We start from the raw sequence: 26002 nt of genomic DNA, 5'->3' as shown, positions 1-26002 counted from the left end.
AGGTTATACTTTACATCTTACTTTGGAAAATATTATTTTGCATATCTATATCATTGCAGCAATTTTGGTTGAGCCTTGCGTTGCATTGCTGACAAAGATATATCTCGTGGATGTTATGATTTTGCTTCGCAGGAGGCCTGCTTATATTAGCCCTCAACTGAAATTTACTTACAAGTTAGTTTTACCATTATGCGCCGCTTAGTAGCGTCGTTTCAAACTATCACGAAAAGGATCTGTTCGGTTTTTGCTGTCACTCTGTTCTCAAGTCATACGCGCAGGCTCTGCTCGGTTTTTGCTGCCAATCTGCTGCCAAATATGTGTGCAGGCTCTGCGCGGTTTCTGCTGCCAATCTGCACACATTGCCTGTCAGCAGGCTCTGTCGCATTTCTGGCTACAGTTTGACATCATCAGATAGAGCAGTTTCCGCGTGCAATTTGTTGCCTTTTTGATACCAAAAATTTAATGCAGACTTTGCTTGGAATCTGCTGCTCAGGTTTGGCTATCTGGGTAGTTAAATACTAAATATTTCTCACAATCAGTGTATAATATTGTTGCGCCCGTGCCGCGCGCTTCATGCGAAGCCCGGTAGTAAATGTCGCGCCGCGAATCGTCCTTAGTGACGCTTGTTTATGTGAATATTGATTTTCTCTGATGCTCAATTTATTATTGATTTTCCTACCAGATGTTCAGTTATACCAGATGTTCTGTTTATATCCGATGTTCAGATTAGCTCTGGGTCTCGTCTCGTTCGGACGTGTCAGCCCGAGCTTTTCTTTAATAACGGGAGATTAATAAAAGAGTTTCTTTTTCTAACAACGTGTCCTCTTTTCTTGTGAGAGTCCTGAGAAACGCGCCGCGAGTGAGTGAGTAAGTGTAAACGTGCGGCTGACGCTTGACGAGCGTAACAATATTAATAATGTATAATATTATAATATATCAATACTTGGACATTTTAATACATAATGAGGTTTATACTTTTTCTCGCCAACTGCTTTGTATGTATTGTTACGCCCGCTCGCCCATGCCGAGACGTTCGTTCTCGTGGGCTGAAATTGGCTTCGCTCCGCAGAAGTTTCAAGCCGAAGCGCGTCCCTTGACAACGGGGACGCATAGAATTATTGATTTAATTACCGCCCGTCAGATTGATCTGGTGACTCGAATCGTTCGGTCCGGTTTCCCAGAACTTTCTTGTATTCCGTTCTGAGTTTAAATAAACCCGAGTTCCTTTTTGTAAAAAAAAAAAAAAAAAAAAAAAGGGTTACGCTCCGTTCGCTATTCGTGTCGCGCGCACTCACGAACGCGTCCGCGTACTTCCGGGATCGCAGAAATAACCACTCTCGTTATACAAAAAGGAACTCGGGTTTATTTAAACTCAGAACGGAATACAAGAAAGTTCTGGGAAACCGGACCGAACGATTCGAGTCACCAGATCAATCTGACGGGCGGTAATTAAATCAATAATTCTATGCGTCCCCGTTGTCAAGGGACGCGCTTCGGCTTGAAACTTCTGCGGAGCGAAGCCAATTTCAGCCCACGAGAACGAACGTCTCGGCACGGGCGAGCGGGCGTAACAGTATGTATGTATTGATTTATTTCTTATCCCCGCAGGGTTTGAAAAACGTTTTTCAAGAAACAGTCCCAAACCTTTACAAATTTGCCCTCTCCTCATTTATTTGCATACATAAAAAAATTTACATCACACATTTTACACAGACTTAACCTAAACACGTTGCGTTTTTCGGGGACGATCCCAACCCTTTACAAACCATACCCCTTCCTAACCCGATCTGACCATTACGGCCCTTTACAATTTTTTACCTCCCTCCTCTCCTCGCCCTCTACCTTTTCCTCCTCCTTGTCTTCCCCGCTCCCTCCCTTCTAACTCATCATTCTCCTCCTCGCTCCATCTCCCCTCACCTGCGCCTTTCTCTCTTCCCTCACGTGGTATACCCCACCTCACTCATACACATAAACTAACATTTAATTTGGCGTTTTTCAGGGACGTACCCAACCTTTTACAAACATACCCCTTCCTAACCCGACTTGACCGTTACGGCCCTTTACACTCTTTTACTTCCCTCCCCTCTTTGCCTTCTACCCCTTCCTCCCTTGCTGTCCCCCCGCTCTCCCCGTTTTAACTCTTCATCCCCCTCCTCGTTCCATCATATTCGGCGGCGTCTTCCTCTCTTCCCTTGTGTGGAAGACTTTTCTCCTCCCCCCCCCTCCTCGGTTTCCTAGTCTTCCCCATTACTTCTTCTTTCAAATCCCCCAGTTTTCGCTCCAAACTATCTCCTTCCCATCCACCCATAATTTCCTATTTTCCACCCTGGTTCTTTTTCCCTTGTCTTTCTCTTCTCTTGCCTTCTCCAACAGCCTCCACCTTGCCTTCCTCTCCTCCATGAATAGGTCCTCATCCACCCCTATCCCCCATCTCTGTCGAATCACCCCATATCTCCCTAACAACTCTGCTCTCTCTCTCTCTCATCTTTATGTTCTACAATCAGCACCTTTCTCCCTCCTTCCCCGTTTCTTTCCCAGATCCTTCTGATTTTTGACGCTCTCCCTAGAACCTTCTCTACCACCCTTTCCATCATACTCCTCCTTTCTTCTGCATTCCTCCCGTCTAACCCCCACCAGACCACATTCCTCTTTCTTCTCTTTCTTTGCTCTCTTTTCTCCTCCAACCTTTTCACTCTCTCTTTTAGATTCCTTACCTTCTCGCTCTCTTCCTTCTCTTTTTTCTCTACCTCCTTTCGTGGCTCTTTCCTTTTTCCCTTACACCTCTCTCTTCGTCACCTCCCCTCGCCGCCCCTCTCGCCACCAGCGCCCCAGCTCTTCTTTTTGCCTCCTCCTCCATCCATCTTACGATTGTCTCCCCTCTATCCCAAACTAGCTTCTTTTCTTCTTCTCTATCCTCTCTGGCTTCCCTCGACGCTTCTCTTGCCTCTGCAACCGCTTTCTCCTCCCTTTTGCTCCTCCATCTTGCGGCCTCTCCTCCCGACTCCTCCCTCTACCACTCCCTTTCACTGCTCTTTCCCTCTTCCGACTTGGCTTCCTCCGCGCATTTTCCTCCCCCTCCCTTTCACTGCACCCTTCGCTCTTTTTGCCCCCCTTTACTCCTCTCTAGTACCCTCCTGATCTTCTCTAATTCCTCCGCAATCTTGCACCACACTCTCATTATACTCTGCGATTCCTTCATTTCCTTCTCTGTCTTCTGTCCTTTTCACTCCACCCTTTTCCCTCTTCTTCACCTTCGCCTTCTCTTCTGCTTCACCTCTTCCGCGTCTCTTCCGCCTTCTGTCTCGACCCTCCGCTTGTTACATTAGCTTCGGGCGCGGTACGTGACACTATTATGTCCAAAAATCGGGCACGGCGTGTGCTTACGCAAAGGGAGGTTTGTGGTGGCAGCTCGGATCGAAGCGTGCATGTCAACAAATTGCTCCCTAAGGACACCTATGAATTGTTGCAGCACACGAAGCGTGTCGCTAAAGACAAGTCCTATCAGTACGTCTGGGTGAGGGGAGGTCGCATCCATGTTAGGCACTCGGATGGTAGGCCTGCAATTAGGATTGATTCAGCTGCGGATATTGATAAGCTCGTATGACGTGCTCGTTTCGATCACTCATTGCCTTCCGTCCTGCATGTTGGCTCTATTTCGCGGTCCACTCAATTTCACGTAGCTCAGTTTAATGCTCTAACTCTCTGCGAGCACATATTGATTATATCAGACTGTATTTCTCCATTAGTTTTTATCACATTATTTCAGTTTCTGAAACGTGGCTCAATGAAAACATCTCAGATGTGACAGTGGCCTTAAATGACTACTTTTTGATTCGACATGATAGAGTGGGACGGATGGGTGGTGGAGTAGCATGTTATTTCATAAATCACTTAAGTTTAAAAAGGGCGGCGGTGTAGTCTAGTGGTAGAGCGCCAAACTCGTAATCTGAGGAATCAGGTTCGAGTCCACTAGAGCCATGTAACATGGAAAAGTTTTTTTCCAAAAAACCGCGCCCTTCCATGTAAGATACGAAGAAAACTGGGCTCCGTCTTTAGGAAGAGACGTTATACCGTTGGTCCAAAGAAGGAAACAGTAAGGTAGTGGATGAATTGGAGGTTAGGGTTGGGTACGTCTCTTCAAAACGCCCTTTAAGGCCCCTTGGGGTATATAAAGTAAAATTCTTTATCTTTATCCACTTAAGGTTAAGATTATAGCTACCTCTGATAATGCCTGTGATAATCTACCTGAATATCTTCTCATCGAAGTACGATTGTTAGACGGAGAATCGGTTTTATTTGCGTCCATTTATAGAAGACCTAAAGGTTTCCTCTTGTGCAATTTTGTTGAGTCATTTGGCTGATTCTCTCATCCGTATAAAAATATTATTATTGGTGGCGATCTTAATTGTAATCTATTATCGACTAATTTTGAGGCGAATTATTTGCGTGAACTCATGTCTAGCTTATCACTACATATCGTGGACTCTGAATCTACTTATCATACGGCAACTTCAGACTCATGGCTTAATGTGTTGGTGGTAGATGACCTAGAAAAGGTGTTATCATTTACTAAATCTCAGAGTCCGTTTATTGCTGGACATGATGTCATTGCACTGTCTATGTCATTCAACTGTAATCTGATAACTGAGCGCTCTATCTCACGGCGAAATTACAGAGGCATTGATTGTTCAGTGTTCTCTAAATATCTTGGATCCATCGCTAGCTCAGTGCGGTCTGAAATTGAGAAGGTGATTAATGACGTAAACGTTGACAGATTCTGTGAGGTGTTATCTGGTAACTTGCTAAAGGCACTGGATACATTTGCCCCTATTTGTGTATTTACAATCATGAAACCTCCAGTGCGGTGGCTCACCGATGATCTCAAGACCCGGATGCGTGTTTCCAGTCAATTATATAAGCAAGCAAAACGTTCTGGCAACCAACTGAATGCCGACATTAAACGTGCCAAAAGTAAATTTTTATTTGATTCTTTCAAAAACATTACTGATCCAGCAAAACTTTGGAGAAAGTTGGCTCACCTCGGTCTTGTGAAATCAACTTTGGTTTCTCCTCTACATTTTTTCACACCAGATCAATTAAACTCATTTTACATTTTGGTTTCTGCTGATTTGTTACTTTGCTCATACACTGATTTTATTTTTGCTATAGACCAGGTAGTTTGTCCATCTCATCTCGTCCGGAGTTTGTTTTCTCTACTATAACGCCAGATATGGTCCATAGACTCATTTCTGTGGGACCTCTTTATTCTTATGCGTCAGGGTTGGACGGCATACCTCTTTATATTTTGCGTATTGCTTGGCCTACAATTTCATCGTGTCTAACTACCTTATTCAACCGTTCATTGGAAACTTCTTCATTTCCATCTCAGTGGAAGCGGGCACTTATCCGCCCTCTCTCTAAGATCTGTATTCCTTCATCTCCGTCTGATACGCGACCAATAGCTAATCTGCCGGAATTGTCTAAAATACTTGAAAGGATCGTTGCCTCGCAGATCACTGACTATTTAATCAAGCATGATCTCATAAATCCAAGACAGTCCGCATATCGTCCAAGTCATAGCACTCAGTCGGCACTTCTGCGTGTTAGTGGTGACATTAAGAGGGCGATTGACGGTGGGCTGGTAACGATTATGGTCCTTTTTGATTTTAATAAGGCGTTTGACATAGTCCCGCATTTTCAACTTCTAATTAAACTTAAAGAGTTAGGTTTTTCTCGTCGGGTCGTTCTCAGGCTGTGATTGACGATGCCGGTAATCTCTTGTCGTGGCAATTTACGTTATGTGGTGTACCTCAGGGCTCTGTGCGGGGTCCATCTTTATTTTCCCTGTATATTAATGATATAAGTAAAGTCTTGCTATATACAGAACACATGATGTTTGCCGATGACGTACAGATTTATCGTGCGTGTCCACCTTCTGACATTCTCCACAATCTTAACTTAATCTCTGTGGACGCTAATGCTATTTTTGATTATGCATCGGCAAACGGTCTGAAACTTAACCCTGCCAAATCTAAGGTAATCATTTTCGGCAGTGGTAAAAATGTCAACAACATAGATTTCAACCTTCTTCCACCTATCATTGTTAACAACACACAATTACCATTTGTTAGTGAGGTGAGAAATCTGGGTGTCTGTTTTGAATCTAATCTCTCTTGGAGGAAGCATATCGTACATGTTTCGCAAAAAGTTTACTCGGCGTTACATAAGCTGAAAATCAATAATAACTCTTTCTCTACTGAGCTGAGAGTTAAGCTTGTGACGACGTTAATTCTATCCTATTTAGATTATTGTTGCCTGGTCTATCATGGTTTGAGTGATGAACTGAACACCAGATTACAGAGACTAGTGAACTACTGCATCAAATTCATATATAACTTGCGGCGGGATGAGCATATTACTCAGTATAGGCGTTGCCTAGGATGGCTTTCGGTGGAAAACAGAAGGCGGTACTTTCTCGGGTGTCAGATGTATCGGATACTCTACTTGTTTTAACCTTTGTACTTAAGTGAACTTTTCACTCCACTTGACCCATTACTCAGAAGATTTGACCGACTTGCTGCTTCGTCTCCTCAAATCTTTCATATTCCTGCTCACAGAATGGTCGCCTATAGAAATTCCTTCCAACTTTTTTTCATATATTTTTGTCATTCTCTTCCCTATGAAATTACATCTGCATCCTCTCTTGCATCATTCAAAAGCCTTCTTCGTGTGCATTTGCTTTCGTCTGAATCTGAGTAATGAGTCTTTTGGACTTTTGTTCTTGCAAATTGTTATTTTTCTATATTTTCTTTATATTTATCTTTGCGTAGCGTTATTCTCTTATTGTTAGATTAAGTTGAATTAATTTTTAAGGCGAGTTAGTTGTAAGTTAGTTTTAAGTACGTATTGTTTGTGAGAGAGCATGAACAGGTTCTAGTTACTTGTATTCATTGCACATTGTATTCATTCTTTGCCCTTTAGCTATTGCTTGGGCATAATATACAATCAATCAATCAATCAGTCAATCTCTCTCTCTCTCTCTCTCTCTCTCTCTCTCTCTCTCTCTCTCTCTCTCTCTCTCTCTGTAATGATCGATAGTAAACTACGTTGGGAGAATCACTGTGATCATATGTTAAAGAAAATAGGGAAAAAAGTGAGTTTTCTGAATAGAATAGGAAATGATATATCGGCGTACACTCGATGTACTGTGTATAAGTCTATCATAGCGCTTCACTTTGAATATGGCGCAACGATGTTAATAGGCATGGGTGAGACGCAATTGAATCGACTGCAAGTGGCACAAAACCGTGCCATGAGAGTCATACTGCAGTGCTCGCGATATACAAAGGTAGAATTGATGCTGCAAACCCTTAAGTTTATGAATGTAAGACAGAGGCTAATGTACAATGTATGTATTTTTATTTTTAAGATATTAAGAGGCATAATGCCAAAACATTTAAGTAATAGGATAGAAATAGTAGGAGATATATGTGAGTGGACGGCAAACAAGGCAGACTGAGAATATTAGAATTCAATATCGCAGGACGAGAAGCGCACAGAAAAATATATTTTATGAAGGTTTGAACATGTATAACGCTCTGCCGATAAAAATTAAGCAATGCGAAAGAATTGAACCTTTCAAACGTAAGTTAAGAGAATATATTGTACCTCATGTAGAGGAATTAATTTAACGATATTTTATGTAAAAAATAGCCGAGAAGACTAATAAAGCTCAATCAATCTCTCTCTCTCTCTCTCTCTCTCTCTCTCTCTCTCTCTCTCTCTCTCTCTCTCTCTCTCTCTCTCTCTGTGTGAGTATCATTGCTTGTCTATTCTCTTTGCTCCTGCTTCAAGTGAATCTGTTTTCTGCCGTAAGTTGCCTCCGGGCCATTTTGTTGCAGGTATTAGCAGGTTTTTTGTCGCTTGTCGCGTGCTATCATTATCTTTCTGGTGCTTGCAACCTAATTAAAAGCATTTCTGTGGCAATTATCATCGCTTGTTCTAACCTAATTCTTGGCTGTTCCTGTGGAAGGCGTCGATCTCAGCTGCGCATGCGCCTATCGTTGCCGATCTTCTCTATCTACATGCTATTTTCTGAACACGTGCTATCTAAATGACCGCGGATTGGCTGCTCGGGTTGATCTCCGCGACATCTATACGAAACACTCTGATTGTGGATCGATACTACAGAACTCTACTTCTTTTAAGCCTAGTGATTAAACGATTGTATACAACACATGCAGGGTTGTGTCAAAACTTACGTTGGTACGAAGTCCGCTAGTGCTTATTGCAAGACTCACTTTTGTTTATCATGCCTCTTACACTGACTACATCTAATATTGATGGCGCTTCTTTCTCTCGTTCACACTCGCCTAATACTACTGATGAGCTTTTGCGCGTGCTGATGGCGAAGCTTATGGAGTCAGAAGCTAGATTTTTAGCTTTTATTGAAAATCAACAGCGGACAAATGCAGGAATCACTGATAAGATAATGGAGTCAGATGCTAGATTTTTAGCTCTTATTAAAAATCAACAGCGGACAAATGAAGGAATCACTGATAAGCTCAATTGTTTAACTTGAATTGCTGACACCGTTGCTCAAAACAGTCAGCGCATTACTGAATTAGAACAGGAAAATGCTAATTTAGTGCGAGAGCTCCAAGACTTAAAAGCCGCTCGGTCTACTCAGCAGATTTATGAAGGCAACGAGCTTATTATATCGGGACTGCCGGCGACATTGTCTGTTACTCCTTCTGAGCTTGCTCATAATGTGTTCAACGCTCTAGATGTCCCACATCTTTCTTGTCATATTCTTGATGTTAGAACTGTAGTCAAAATTCTCCGCCAGCGGCAGTTCACGACCGACCCGTAACAACTGTACCTGCTTGCTCTTGCATAGTCACCTTAGCCTCGAGTGCTGTCCGCGACTTTATTATAGCAAAAAAGAGAGCCAAAAGACTGCTTAAGCAAAGTGATGTGTGCGGTAACAATTCTGATAGAAGTGTTCTTGTAAATGAGCTTCTCTCCAAAGACGCTTACGAATTGTTGCAATTAATAAGGCGTGTTGCCAAAGAAAGGTCTTATCTTTGGTTACGACGCGGTCAAATACGTGTCAGGTATTCTGAAGGCAAACCTGTTATTTATGTCAACTCTAACTCTGACCTTGCAAGGCTTATTTGACTTATCTGACTGGTCCGACCTGCTCGTCCCTTGTTCTTTGATTGTTCGGCATAATCAACATGTAATTCTTCTCGGATACGTTTTGTTAAATTCAACGCTTATTCCTTTCGTGGACATATCGACTTGCTTGCATGTGAAATTGGATAACATTGTTTCTGGTATAGAGCTTCTAGTGCTTTCATTCCTTATTATTAGCTCGTAAATTGCACTACGCCTTAGTTCTTAGTTTATATACACTATTTAGTTCTTTTCAGTAATATTTGCTCCTTATTTTATTCTTTTTCACTGTACTCATTATTAGTTTAAGTTGCGTTAGTTCTTAGTTTTATAGTGTATATTATTGAGATTGCTGGTTGCTTGCCTTATGAGAAAAAGCATTCATATCATGCTAGCTCCTGTCGCTATATTTCGCTTTTGTTTATATCACATTGTATCTTTGCATCTTGCAACTGCTATATATTATTGTAATTGTTGTGGTATTGTAACTGCTATAGTATTGTAATTGCGATATTATTGTAACTGCTATATTACTTTTTGCCCTTTAGCCTTCGCTTGGGCATAATAAATTATCTCTCTCTCTCTCTCTCTCTCTCTCTCTCTCTCTCTCTCTCTCTCTCTCTCTCTCTCTCTCTCTCTCAGCAGAAGCAGACGTGTGAAACATCGCTCCGTAAAAGTGTTAATTTTTGGGTGGTTTAGAAGTGAGGGAGAGTGCTAAAAAGTTGTGTAACGAATATCTTCATAGACCGGGGGTAGCCATGAGTGTTATCTAGCCGGAATATGTTGATACATAGACACGAGAACTGCATTTCGTACAGAGGTCATCGAAGCCTCGTACGACAGGTAGACATCGGCGCAGGAAGAGAAGAGGAGAACAGGCTGGGAAGAGGAATAGCAACGACAGAAGAAAGAAGAAATTTTACTGTATACAAATGCGCAGAGCTTGACAGCGCATAAAAATGAGATTCAACATCGGATTATGAAGAAAATATATCCTGCGTTCTTAGCATTTTCGGAGACCAGATTGACCGAGGATATTGAAGACAGTGAAGTGAACGTTTCTGGTTATAGTATAACTAGATGTAATGCTGAGAATAGAAATACAGGAGGCGTTGTTCTATATGTAAGGAATGATATTGTTTACGAGACAGTGTTAGTAAAAAAATTAGAATCGAATTGTTGGTGTGTCGCGGTAGAAGTAAAAGATAAATTATATAAAGGAGTGATACTGGTAATATATCACTCACCTAGCGCATCGCACGGGGATTTTATAAGATTTTTCGAGGATATAGTAGAGGAGTTAATAATAAAGGGAGAATGCATGGTAATAGGAGATTTTAATATAGATCTTAGGACGGACTCGTTTTATGCGAAGAAACTGCAACATGAACCTAAAATTACGGACCATGCGTGGCTGGAAGTTGAGTTGAGTGTGAATAAAAGTGAAAGTAAATATAGAGAATTTAGCGCTAGGAATTACAAAGAGTTTGATGAAGAAGAATTTGTTTATGTTAGTAAAAAATAAATTACAGGAAAGTCAGGGTTGGCAGTGTGTATGTATGGGTGTGAGTGAGAGAGCAGAAAAATTTGTCAATAGTATAGTAGACGCGTTAGATATAATGGCACCGAAGAGAAAATCTAGAATTCCGAAAGTGTGGGAAGGGAAAAAATGGTTTTCAGATGAAATAAGAGAAGCTGCGGATAGGAGTGAAGAGGCATTTAGGCAAGCAATGTATGCCAATACAGAACAAAGCTGGTTGCAATTTAAAGTTAATAGAAATGCAGTAGTAAAATTAATTAGGATGAAAAAGAAAGAATATTATGAAAATATGATAGATTTTAATAAGAAAAATCCTACGACTATGTGGAAAACTTTAAAAGAAATTATTAGAGGCGAGCCAGTATATGCAAAAGAAATAGAAGATATAGATTTTGAAATATTAGATAACATAGATTATAGTAAAACAAGGTGCAATATAGTGGATAAATTTAACTTATATTATATACAGAGTATTAATAGTATAATAAAATCTATAATCGAGGATAAGCCTACAGGCGCAGGTAAAAGAATTATTTATGCTATAGAAAATATGGAAACTATGGAAAATTTTGAGAATATCACGATAGAACAGCTAGAAAAAATTGTTAAGGGACTGCCACAAAAGAAAGGTACGGAAGAGGGAATAACTAGCGATATATTAAAAGCAACGTTTTGCGTAATAAAAGAGGAATTTGTTGATATAATAAATAACTCTCTGAGAGATGGTTGCTGTCCAGAAAGTTGGAAAACGTCTACAATAATACCGATTCCAAAAGTAGATAAAGCCAAGAAGGCGAGTGAATTTAGGCCTATTAATGTGTTACCTATATTTGAGAAAGTGCTAGAATTAGTAGTAAAAGAGCAAATTGAATTATATTTAGAAAATAAGAGTATTATAACTGAACATCAATCGGGCTTTAGAAAACACTATTCATGTGAAACAGCGATACAAACTGTTATAGACGAATGGAAACTGATAGTTAGTGAAGGGAGAATGGTGGGGGTAATTTTCGTGGATCTGAAGCGAGCGTTTGAAACAGTAGATAGGGAAAGATTACTAGGAAAATTATATCAATATGGAATCAGAGGTAAGGTTCTTGAATGGTTTAATTCATATCTAACGAATAGAACTCAGAAGGTGAGATTTAATAATAAATGGTCAAAATTAATGGCAACGGAATATGGAGTTCCACAGGGATCTGTATTGGGACCTTTGTTATTTATACTTTACATAAATGATATAATCAAAGTCTGTCCAGAAGAGTGTAAGATAAAAATGTTTGCCGATGAAACTTTAATATATGTAGAGGGAGAAAGTAGCGCAGAACTAGAAAGGAAAATGAATTCGATGTTTGTTATAGTAGAGAGAGAGAGAGAGAGAGAGAGAAAAAAAAAAGTGGATGAATATAAATAAGTTAAAAATGAATGCAAGGAAAACGAAATATATGATAATTAGAAGTGTAAGAAAAGAGCTAAGAGGTAATATTATGTTGACATGCTTAAATGGAACTGAGATAGAGCGTGTCGAAATGATGAAATACCTAGGTATAATGATTGACGATAGGCTTAGATTTAGAGATCACTGTGATTATATGCAAAAGAAAATAGGAAAAAAAACGAGTTTTCTTAATAGAATAGGTAGTTATATATCGGCTTATACCAGATGCACGATATATAAGACAATCATAGCTCCTCATTTTGAGTATTGTGCAACGTTATTAATTGACATGAGTGAAACGGAGCTAACCAGGCTGCAAAAAGCGCAAAATCGAGCTATGAGAGTCATACTGCAATGCAATAGATATACCAAAGTGGAGCATATGCTGCAAGCGCTGCAGTTTATGTCCATAAGACAGAGGCTATATTATAATGTGTGTACATTTATCTTTAAAGCGGTGAACAACATGCTACCGGAACGATTAAAAGACCGTCTAGAATTAGTGGGAAAGAACACTGATAGGCAAACCAGACAAACCGGCGATATAGCAATAGTGTTTCGTAGGACGAGAAATGCGCAAAAAAGTATTTTCTATGAAGGAGTAAAAATGTATAACGCACTGCCAGCCGAAATTAAAAGATGCGAAGAACTAAAAATGTTCAAACGTGTGCTAAAAGAGTACGTTCTGTTGTATGTATAAATATGTAGTATGTAAAAATAGCTGAGAAAGCTAATAAAAGTCATTCATTTATTCATTCTCTCTCTCTCTCTTTCTCCCTCTCTCTCTCTCTCTCTCTCTCTCTCTCTCTCTCTCTCTCTCTGAGCAGAAGCAGACGTGTGAAACATCGTTCCGTAAAAGTGTTAATTTTTGGGTGGTTTAGAAGTGAGGGAGAGTGTTAAAAAGTTGTGTAACGAATATCTTCATAGACCGGGGGTAGCCATGAGTGTTATCTAGCCGGATACATAAACACGAGAACTGCATTTCGTACAGAGGTCATGGAAGCCTCGTACGACAGGTAGACATCGGCGATGAACACAAAACGCTGACGTGTGAAAGTGACGTGTTAAAGTGACAAGTCAATTAACTGTCTCTGCCGATATTAGCAGAATGAACGAGGAATACGCCGAGTATCGATGCTCGGCATGTAAGAAGGCGATAAAAACGGAGGTGATAGCATGCAAGTCCTGTACTAAGCTTTTTTACCATCCAGGTTGTGTATCTAAACACAAAATTTATGATAGAAACCGCGATTTGGTGTCGTGTCCTGGCCCATTCAAGAAGTTAATTATTAGTGATGGTGATAAAGTAGCTGATATAAATAAAGCAGTGGCAGCAGCAGGAAGAGCAACGGCACCTGCAAAAATCAGTCCGGCGCCAAGCAGCGGGAATAAAGTAGCAGCCGCGAGTGGAACAGAAGATATTGATAGAAAAATAGATTAGCTTGTAAAAACAGTGAAAGAATTAAAAGATGAGGCAGCATGTAAAAAGGACATCAAGTCAATGATAAAAGAAATAGTCCGTGAGGAGATGGAAGGCATTAAACGGGCATTAATAGAAGAATTGAGAAAAATGTTGACGCAAGGGGCTTATGGACCGTCAAGTGGAGCGACAAAAAAATATAGCGATGTGATTAAAGAAAGGAAGGAAAAAAATATCATGATTATAAAACCAAAAGTACAACAAGAGAGTGAAATTACGAAGAAAACAATTAAAGATGAAATTGATATAACCAATATGGAAATAGGAATTACCAAATTAAGAAAGGGAAGTAAAGGGACAGTGATCTTAGGATGTGAGACGGAAGAAGAGAAGGATAAGCTAAAGATGACGGAACAAGCGGCAATGGGCGAGGAGGTCAAGGTCTCTGAGCCACAGAAGAGGAAACCAAAGATTAAAATAATTAATGTTGGTGGAGAAGAAATGAAAATGGAGGATGATAAACTGATAGATACATTCAAGAAGCAGAATAGAATTGGCGAAGAATCCTGTATGCACCTAGTGAAGAAAATATTAAGAGGAAAAAATAAGGATACTGAGCAAGGATCCGTAATAATTGAAGTGGATGAAAGCACTCATAATTCACTAATAAACAGAGGAAAAATAAATTTAGGATGGCGAAAGTGTCCTATATTTAATTATATTAGTGTTAGAAGATGTTTAAAATGCTGGGGCTATTACCATATTGCCAAGAATTGCACGAGACAAGAAACATGCTATAAATGTGCAGGAAATCATAAGGCGAATGAATGTACGACGGCGAAGAAGAGGTGTGTAAACTGTACCTATAAGAATCAGACGTACAACTTAAAGATAAATGTTGAACACGAGGCGCTGGATTCGGAATGTCCGACATTTAAGGAAGTATTGGAGGAAGAGAAAAAAAGAGCCGGCTGGGAAGATGCAAAATAGCAACTACAGGGAGAAGCGGAATTACTCTGGTATACAAATGCGCAAAGCTTCTTGGCGCATAAGGATGAAATTCAACATCAGATTATGAAGAGGGTGAATCCTGCGATTCTAGCGTTATCGGAGACTAGATTAACTGTAGAAATTGAGGATAGTGAGGTCAATGTACCGGGGTATAGTATAGTTAGATGTGATGCTGAAAATAGAAACACAGGAGGAGTACTGTTATATATATATATATATATATATATATATATATATGTTAGAGATGATATTAAATTTAAAATAGTTGATAAGAAAAAGATAGTGTCAAATTGTTGGTGCGTGGTGATAGAAATAAGAGAGAATTTATATAAAGGTATGATAGCAGTAGTGTATCATTCGCCGAGTGCGTCAAATGGCGATTTTGTGAGATTTTTGGAAGATACGGTTGAAGATCTAATAATAAAGTTTGACTGTATAGTGATAGGGGACTTTAATATAGATATAATGGTAGATTCATTTTACACAAAGAAATTATTAACGGTAATGCAAAACCTAGGGATGAGGCAATACGTTGATTGTCCAACGAGAGTTACAAAAGATAGTCGTACAATGATAGATTTAATTTTTTCGAATAAAGAAATAAAGGCACAAGTGAATGAGAAACCGAAAATAACGGACCATGCATGGCTAAAAGTAGAATCTAATATGAATAAAAAGAGAAATAAATATAAAGAATTCAGAGGCAGGGACTATAGTAAATTTAATGTAGAGGAATTTCTTAGAATAATGGAAGAAAGAACTGAGCAAGGTCAAGGGCTAGATATAAGTATAAAGGCGGAGAGATTTGTTAATAGTATAGTAAGTGTAATGGATACTGTAGCACCTAAGAAAAAGTTTAAGATTCCGAAAATATGGGAAGGGAAAATGTGGTATTCAGATGAAATTAGAATGGCAACAGATAGAAGGGATGAGGCTCACAGTAGAGCAATAAGCTCAGGCAAAGAACAGGACTGGGGATTTTTCAAGAATGAAAGAAATGCAGTAGTTAAACTTATTAGGGCAAAAAAGAAAGAATATTATGAGAATATGATAGATAATAATAGGAGTGATCCTACAAAAATGTGGAAAACTTTGAAAGAATTAATTAAAGGTGAGCAAAGGGATTCAGAGAACATCAATAATGTAGATTTTGAAATATTAGAAGACATAGAAGAATGCAATATAGCTGATAATTTTAATATATATTATGTAAAAAGTATTAGCAACATTGTGCATTCTATTGGTAATAAGGGGATAGAAGGCACAGGTAGGAGACCTATTTATGTAATCGAGAATAAGGGAAGTATGGAAAATTTTGAGCCAATTAGTGCAAGTGATCTGGAACAAATTGTTAGGGAACTACCACGAAAGAACGGAACAGAGGAAGGGATAAATAGTGATATACTGAAAATGGTGCTACCTGTGATAAAAGATGAGTTTGTAGGGGTAATAAATGATTCGCTTAGGACAGGTAAATTTCCAGAAGGATGGAAAACATCTACGATAATACCGATACCAAAGGTAAACAAACCAAAAAAAGCGAGCGAGTATAGACCGATCAATATGTTACCAATATATGAAACAGTATTAGAGTTAGTTGTAAAAAAACAGTTGAAAAAATTTCTAGAAGACAATGAAATAATAACCGAATACCAATCGGGATTTAGGAAACAGCAGTCGTGTGAGACAGCAATTCAAAGTTTTATCGAGGAATGGAAGTTGATAATTGAGGAGAAAAAAATGGTGGGGGTGTTATTCCTGGATCTTAGGAGAGCGTTTGAGACAATAGATAGGGTAAGATTAGTGGAAAAATTATATCAGTATGGAATAAGAGGAGTGGTACTGGAATGGATAATATCGTATTTAAGTAATAGAAAGCAACAAGTTAGATTCAATGATATATGTTCTAAAATAATTGAGACAGTATATGGCGTGCTACAGGGATCAGTATTAGGACCTCTATTGTTTATTTTATATATAAATGATATAGTTAAAGTCTGTCCGGAGGGAAGTATATTTAGATTCTTTGCAGATGACACGACCGCAAGTGTAACAGGAGAAAGTTGTGAGGAATTAGAAATAAAACTAAATATGGTGCTCGATATACTTGAAGAATGGATGAATGTGAATATGTTAAAAATGAATGCAGATAAGACCAAATATGATAGTTAGAAGTATAAGGAAAGAAATAAAAACAGACATAACAGTAAAAAGTTTGGATGGAACTATAATTGAGCGTGTCGAGATAACGAAACATCTGGGTGTAATGATCGATAGTAAACTCCGTTGGGAGAATCACTGTGATCATATGTTAAAGAAAATAGGGAAAAAAGTGAGTTTTCTGAATAGAATAGGAAATGATATATCGGCGTACACTCGATGTACTGTGTATAAGTCTATCATAGCGCCTCACTTTGAATATTGCGCAACGATGTTAATAGGCATGGGTGAGGCGCAACTGAATCGACTGCAAGTGGCACAAAACCGTGCCATGAGAGTCATACTGCAATGCTCGCGATATACAAAGGTAGAATTGATGCTGCAAACCCTTAAGTTTATGAATGTAAGACAGAGGTTAATGTGCAATGTATGTATTTTTATTTTTAAGATAGTAAGAGGCATAATGCCAAAACATTTAAGTAATTGGATAGAAATAGTAGGAGATATATGTGAGTGGACGGCAAACAAGGCAGACTGAGAATATTAGAATTCAATATCGCAGGACGAGAAGCGCACAGAAAAGTATATTTTATGAAGGTTTGAACATGTATAACGCTCTGCCGATAAAAATTAAGCAATGCGAAAGAATTGTACCTTTCAAACGTAGGTTATATAAGAGAATATATTGTACCTCATGTAGAGGAATTAATTTAACGATATTTTATGTAAAAAAAATAGCCGAGAAGTCTAATGAAGCTCAATCTCTCTCTCTCTCTCTCTTTCTCTCTCTCTCTCTCTCTCTCTCTCTCTCTCTCTCTCTCTCTCTCTCTCTCTCTCTCTCTCTCTCTCTCTCTCTCTCTCTCTCTCTCCCTCTCTCTCTCTCCCTCCCTCTCTCTCTCTCCCTCTCTCTCTCTCCCTCCCTCCCTTTTCTTGATGTCACTTTGATGGTGAGAGAGAACAAATTCATTTTCGATTGGTACCATAAGCCCACCTTTTCCGGGAGATACCTTAATTACCACTCACATCACCCGATTTCACATAAAAGGGGCGTGATATACGGTCTGGTAGACAAGATATTGTCAATCTCGCATCCTCGGTTCCACAGAAAAAACTTTAACATCATTATTCAGATACTCTTAGACAACGGTTATCCGCTACCGTTTATTTTTTCCACAATATCAAACAGATTGAGACAAGCTTTTCTGTGTAAAAATAGAGGAAAAGACATTTCATTGACCTTTGAAAAGAAATACTTCACTGTCCCTTACGTAAAACACACGTCTGACAGATTTAAAAATATTGCAAAGGACCTACATCTAGAGATAGCCTTCTCTGTCGCGCACCCTCTCAAAAAATTCATCCAAACAGGCAAGGACAATTTGGACAAACTTGCACACAGCAATGTCGTGTATAAAATTCTTTGCAGAGATTGTGAAGTGACTTATGTGGGACAAACTAAGAGACAGTTGAGAACTCGTGTTAAGGAGCATAGATTAGATATTAACAGAAACTCCGGTTCCCCCTCTGTTATTTCTTGCCATCGTCTGGAAACCGACCACGATTTCGATTGGGACGGGGTGGAGATTCTGGACACCGAACCATCTCTTCGAAAGAGACTTATCTCCGAGATGCTGCATTTAAAGCAGCAGTCATCTCCTCTAAACAAGCAGAAGGATACGGAATCTCTATCTGCAGAATATCTCCCTGTTCTCACGTTGTTCCCGCCTAGATAACTCCGTGCTTCCCCTTCCCCTTTCTTCCTTTTTCGTCCGGCTCCTCTCTTTTGTATATATATACTACGGTTCCGCTTCCGCGACGTTAAGTAGTTTGTCGGTTATACTCTTTGTAACACATCAACATCGAAATGACACCGCAACACAAAAAAACTTACTGTATACTGTACACTGTACGTATTTGATATTCTGTCTATAACTCCTTTTGACGATTATTACACATCATAATTTTATTACAGTGGTCCTCTACACATTCAACACTGCGTTTTTATGGAATTAAGTTATGTCGCGATAATTTCAAGTTTTTGTACCGACGGTTCGTTGAGATTAGTATGTCGTGATATTTTTAGATTTGTAATTTTGTACCGACACTGAAGATGGTCCTATGAAGGGCCGAAACGTTTGTTTATCATTTTAATATAGAAATTTCAACACTTACATCCTGTTGTGGCTCAATTGCTCTTTTTTTCCTTGACTAATTTTGATGATGATTTGGAAGATTTTTCTTTGCCAACACAATACAAATTGTATGTCACACACATTGAATTTAATTGCAATAACAGATGCACGTATAGCCCTATCTAATATCAAATACAAGAAATTATATAATTCTTTATTTTCTCAAGCAAGTGCGCTGTGGAATACAGTACATAGATCAACAAAGGCTGCAGATATTATTGAAGAAATTGCACATACTAAACTACTAGTTCCTTGTCTCACTTGTTGGAATTCAAGTTATGATGCAGTTTGTAAATTACTATCAATTAAAAGAAACTTAAACGAAATTTGCGACCGTTTAGATAAGCCAAAGTTCAAAATGATCGAGATTGAGTTTCTTGAAGAATATGCCATGGTAATGAAGAGTTTAGCATGCACGATTGATTTGCTACAGGAAAAAAACCATTGTTATTTAGGATACGTTTTGCCAGCTTGCTGCAACTTAAAATTAATTTGCAGATTCTTCACCTTCACGAATTACCTAATTGCGAACCTTTGAGGAATGCTCTAATAGATGGCATTAATAAAAGATTCAGTAGTAGTGTATTAAATTTTGACAGTGCATGTAGCAAACCTTACATTATTTCATCCATGACTATTCCTAAACTTAAGTTAAAATGGTTAAACTTGATACCAGAAGCAGGGATTTTTTCAAAAACGATTCTAGATCACAATTATTGCAAAAACTTGCTTATTACAGAAGCAAAAAAATGTGCGTTGTTAAAAAATAAATCCACAATATTTTCTGATGTTTCTTCAACGTCTTTCGTGGAAAATGACCAATTCTTTAAATTAAAGTAATTTAAATCGACCTGACTGGCAATATATATAACGTCTTTCCGATATGAACATTGAAAAACTGTGAGCCAACTTGGTTTGTCGGATTCACACAGCACTTTTTTTCAGATCAATATCGAGACATTATTAATTTTGACCATGGTTTTGGTCCCTTGATGTAATTTCTAAATTAAATAGTTTTTAATTTTATTGCGAAAAATACTACCCCAGCCAGGGTTTGAACCTGGAACCTCCCGTATACCGTGCGGGTGTCGTGCCAATTCGACCACTGGGGCTGTGGTAATATTTATCGCAATAACAACTGTAAGATGGAGCACCGATTACTAGGTCGACGGTGTATAATAAACAGAATAATAAATTTCTTTCGCCAGTATATAGAATAACAATTAAAGTAATTTAAATCGACCTGACTGGCAATATATATAACGTCTTTCCGATATGAACATTGAAAAACTGTGAGCCAACTTGGTTTGTCGGATTCACACAGCACTTTTTTTCCAGATCAATATCGAGACATTATTAATTTTGACCATGGTTTTGGTCCCTAGATGTAATTTCTAAATTAAATAGTTTTTAATTTTATTGCGAAAAATACTACCCCAGCCAGGGTTTGAACCTGGAACCTCCCGTATACCGTGCGGGTGTCGTGCCAATTCGACCACTGGGGCTGTGGTAATATTTATCGCAATAACAACTGTAAGATGGAGCACCGATTACTAGGTCGACGGTGTATAATAAACAAAATAATAAATTTCTTTCGCCAGTATATAGAATAACAATTAAAGTAATTTAAATCGACCTGACTGGCAATATATATAACGTCTTTCCGATATGAACATTGAAAAACTGTGAGCCAACTTGGTTTGTCGGATTCACCGAGCACTTTTTTTTCAGATCAATATCGAGACATTATTAATTTTGACCATGGTTTTGGTCCCTTGATGTAATTTCTAAATTAAATAGTTTTTAATTATTTTTTAATCGGTGCTCCATCTTACAGTTGTTATTGCGATAAATATTACCACAGCCCCAGTGGTCGAATTGGCACGACACCCGCACGGTATACGGGAGGTTCCAGGTTCATACCCTGGCTGGGGTAGTATTTTTCGCAATAAAATTAAAAACTATTTAATTTAGAAATTACATCAAGGGACCAAAACCATGGTCAAAATTAATAATGTCTCGATATTGATCTGAAAAAAAGTGCTGTGTGAATCCGACAAACCAAAAGTTGGCTCACAGTTTTTCAATGTTCATATCGGAAAGACGTTATATATATTGCCAGTCAGGTCGATTTAAATTACTTTAATTGTTATTCTATATACTGGCGAAAGAAATTTATTATTCTGTTTATTATACACCGTCGACCTAGTAATCGGTGCTCCATCTTACAATTGTTATTGCGATAAATATTACCACAGCCCCAGTGGTCGAATTGGCACGACACCCGCACGGTATACGGGAGTTTCCAGGTTCAAACCCTGGCTGGGGTAGTATTTTTCGCAATAAAATTAAAAACTATTTAATTTAGAAATTACATCAAGGGACCAAAACCATGGTCAAAATTAATAATGTCTCGATATTGATCTGAAAAAAAGTGCTGTGTGAATCCGACAAACCAAGTTGGCTCACAGTTTTTCAATGTTCATATCGGAAAGACGTTATATATATGGCCAGTCAGGTCGATTTAAATTACTTTAATTGTTATTCTATATACTGGCGAAAGAAATTTATAATTCTTTAAATATTTATCAAAAGATCAAGACCACGTAGAAACAACTGACATGACTGACAGTACTATCGGCATGGAGGTTCTATCTTATTTGTCAGACAAGCAAAAAGATATCGAATCATTAGCACGTTTTTCTCATATAAAACATTTGTTTTTAAAGTACAACACAATTATACCGTCATCAGCACGGTTGAATGATTATTTAGCACTGGTGGTCAAATTTTAATACCAGGTCAAAATTGTTTGAGTGATGATATCTTTGAGGCATTTTTGGTGTGTAAGACTAATGTATAAAGTCACAAGTTACAATGTAATAATATAAACAAAAAAATATTAAAGAATAAAAATTATTCAGTATATTTTAGATGCATATATTATTATTATCATCATTATTACGATAAAATATAATTTAAAAGTATCTCATATATATCTAAGATATTTTTAAAGTATCTGAGTATCTGTGTGTATTTATATACATTTTAATTTGTGTATCTGTATCTGTATCTAGATACGTTTTTTCACATGTATCTGTGTATCTGTATCTAGATACATTTTAAATGTATCTTACCCATCACTGATGGAGGCTCAGAAACAAAACTGAATCGGTCAGACATTAGATGATTTTACAGAGATTGAATAAACCGTCGTGAAACCAAAGTTTTACCTAGAAAAAAATCAAACATTCAAAATTTTTTTGGGGGGGTGTTGGGGGCATGTAGAAAAGCATAACTCTAAGTTGGTGACACAATATGCGGAGGTTTTTCCGCTATCTTGAAAAAAACAAAAAAATCGGTTTGTTTGCAATAACACGGCTCCCTGGAAAGCTACAGAAAAAGTAAGGTGACCAATTTGTAGCTTTTTTGCGCTCTACAATTTATGTTATATGACTTTCTTTTCTACGATGAATATTTGCCGACATATTTGATGAAAACGACGAAAATGAATAGGTAATCGATCTTAAATCGCTTCTATCTCGTCTCCTACTACGTTTATCGAAAAATTATTTTTATAAAACTTGCAGCATTTTTAAAGATCTTTAATGTGATGGGTGACTTGTTGCATTTTGTTGAAAAGAACGCTCTACAGAGCGACGCAAAGTCGCCAGGTCGGCCGGCGCGAGCCTACTCGCGGAACGCGCGCAATGTAGATCTATGATGCCGCGCGCCTGTGTGTGTCTGTGTTGAATCACGTTGAATCACGTGATAGCCGTACCGTTAGCGTATACCGAATAAAGAACAAAACAGGGATGAAGTACTTGCAATACAACATTTTTATTCGGACCAGTACATAAGTAAAGAATCGCGGAAAAAAAGGAACAACTGTTACAAACGTTAATAGAAAGAAAAAACTTAGGTCAGTGTTGCCATAACTAAAAGCTCACTAGAGTGAAGCAAATGATAGCGCTACACCACGCCAATGTATGTGAACGGGGATAGTTTCGCCCCGGAGGCAAGATTTGCGATACTCGAAGGATCAGAGGGGGGTTCCCCTCACGACTATCAAATGTTTAACGCGGAAGCAGAAACGCATGCTACGAAATATTAAGCGAAGCGATTCACCGTGACATGGCCGCTCCGTGGGTCTCGTTCGGCATGCGATGGTAAAACTCGTGCAAGCAAGCAAAACGGTGGAGAGCAAGCGATAGAGCAGGCAGGAAAAGGCAGTAGGAGACGTGCGCACTCCCGGTTGAGCAAGGCGGCAAAGGCGATTCCGTGATGCGTTTTGCCCGGCAAACGTACGCCGTAAGACGGCTCTTAGATTATGTGTGTGTGTGTGTGTGTGTGTGCCGCACGGCGGCTTGACGAGAAGTTCTGATGAGAGGTGTGCCCTCTCCGACTATTTGACGATGAGAGGGTGTACCGTAAGGCGGCTGTCCAAAATGTGTTTGCCGTAAAACGGCTGGATTGCTATTGCTCTGTCCCCGCGGTCCTGGAACATGTCGCTGCGGCGAGTAGTTGTTCCCTTTCCAGGGGGGTGGATACCGTCGGCGGATGGGCGATGGCAGCACCGACAGGTGAGTCGCATGATTTGGCTGATCGCGATCCGCCGACGTTTCGCGCGAGAATTACAAACGACTTATGCAACTAGGTATAAACGATAAACGAATACATGAACATGAAGTAACTATGCTATTTACAAGGCGATACGCCGAACAGTATGCAACCAAAAGAAAAGAAAACCCTTAATTTATCTTGATTATATATGACTCTAACACACTCCTTCTTAATCAATATAAATTAAATTACAGCGATCTCTTTACAGCGATCTATTTTTAGCTAAACCTTTGGTTAGTAAATCGGCTAGCATAGTTTCAGACGGACAATATTCGCATACGATATGCTTTTTATCAACGTGGTCCTTTACAAAGTGAACTTTTGTGTCAATATATTTTGTCCTATTACTTAATTTTTCGTTGATAATCATCTTCAAGACGCTTTGATTATTCTCGTAAATCTTGGTATGAGTTTGTCCTCTCCATCTAAAATCCCTCAGAAGTCTTTGTATCCAAATCGATTCTTTGCAAGCTTCAGAGAGTGCGATAAATTCCGCTTCGGTTGATGACAAAGCGATGCAGTCCTGTTGTTTGCAACTCCAACTAATCGCCCCTCCGAGCATGAATATGAAACCGGAATTAGATTTTCTTGTCTCTCGATCTTCAGCCCAACTTGCATCGGCAAATCCAATTAGATTCTCGTTGTCCTTAACATCGCCCAGTTTGAAACGTAACGATAAGGTACCCTTAAGATATCTAATTAATTTCTTAACTTGATTCCAATCAGACGTTGTTGGTTTAGATACCTTTTGCGATAAGATACAAGTTGCTGCCGCAATGTCAGGACGTGTGTTTGTTGAAATATATAGTAAATGACCAATTGCATTACGATACTTGTCGTTATTTGGCATAATATCTTCGTTTGGCTCCTTTTGTGAAGTGAAAGACTAGCATTCTTCGACTTGCAGCAACGGAAAAGAATATCCTGAATGTTGTCTGTCGGGCTACAGGTGCGAATACTTGATCGTAATCGACACCACTTTGACTAAAACCCTGAGCTACAAGTCTTGCTTTAAATCTTCTTGTGTTTCCGCTTGCATCTGATTTCAGCTTGTACACCGATTTACAGCCAACTAAATTTTTGCCTTCGGGTAAAGCGACCAACTCCCATGTCTTATTAGCTTCTAATAAACATAGCTCCTCCTGCATAGTACGAATCCAATTATTTCTTTGATGACATGAAAGCGCTTCGTTCAAATTTGATGGTTCACCATCCATTACAACGCTTATTTGTTCGATTAATCGTTGAGGTTGAATGCCTTTATTCGGTCTGCTGGAGCGTCTCACTGGAGTAGGCTGATAGGTGACATCGTTGGATCCTTCAGTCGAGCTTGAATCTTCGGTTATATTTTTATCCTTCGGAATATTTTTGGCCGGAAATCCGTCGTCAGAAGGTACAATCTCAATAGCATCTTCATGAGTAACAGTCTTCTCTGCCTCAATTGATTGCTTACCAGCAGGATTTTCTTCCTCAATAAACTTAACATCTCTTGATATTAAAACCTTCCTAGAACTTGGTACGTAGACTCTGTACGCTTTTGACTCCATGTCAACACCGAGTAAAATTCCTTTAAGCGCCTTTAGATCCAACTTTCTTCGATTCTCATCAAGAATTTTGACATAACAGTCTGCACCAAAACGTTTTAAGTTTGTATAAATTGGCTTTTTATTGTGCCAATACTCGAACGGCGTTTTATCTACACTTTTCCAAGGAAGTCTGTTTTGCAGGAAATTTACTGTTGTAACTGCTTCGCCCCAGAACCTATATTCCATGTTTGCATCAAGTAGCATGCATCGAGCCATTTCGATTAAGGTCCTATTTTTCCTTTCAGCGACCCCGTTCTGCTGAGGCGAGTGTGGTGCTGTGCCAGTTCCATTCCAGTTACAAAGCCATTTGACGGAATCTTCTTGACAATGTCAATATCACGATGACCCAGAATACGGTGCCATTGATGAATGCATAGCTTTTGACAATTGGCAACTGCATTTACTTCGTTTGCTATTCGCATCTGATACAAATTCCCGACAATATCGCCCACAGCAACTTGACGTTTTCCATCGCAGGTACGGATTTCACAGGTGCATCCACTGAATCTTACTTTGAATCCTTTCTCTGACAATCGCTTTACGGAAATTAGGTTTCCTCCAATTGATGGGACGTACAGGACATTTTCAATCGTTACTCTTGTCGTGTCACCGCTGTTGTTTATAAATACTACGGCCACTTTGCCCTTGCCGGATGCTTTGACTTCTTGTCCGTTTGCCACCGACACCTTTTCGCTATGTGCGCCGTCAAACTCAATGAAATTTTCACGTCTGCAGCTGACATGACACGTTGCCCCAGGATCAAGGATTCAACCATTGGCCCTGCCAATCGAAAATAACAATTTATCAGAGGCATCATCGTTCTTAATTACCTTAGTTTTTGATTTATTTTTATTA

This window comes from Temnothorax americanus, unplaced genomic scaffold (assembly GCF_048541705.1).
Source record: "Temnothorax americanus isolate GAGA-0224 unplaced genomic scaffold, ASM4854170v1 Scaffold177, whole genome shotgun sequence".
In the NCBI taxonomy this organism is placed as follows: Eukaryota; Metazoa; Arthropoda; class Insecta; order Hymenoptera; family Formicidae; genus Temnothorax; species Temnothorax americanus.
Note: the sequence above shows the minus strand (reverse complement) of the source record.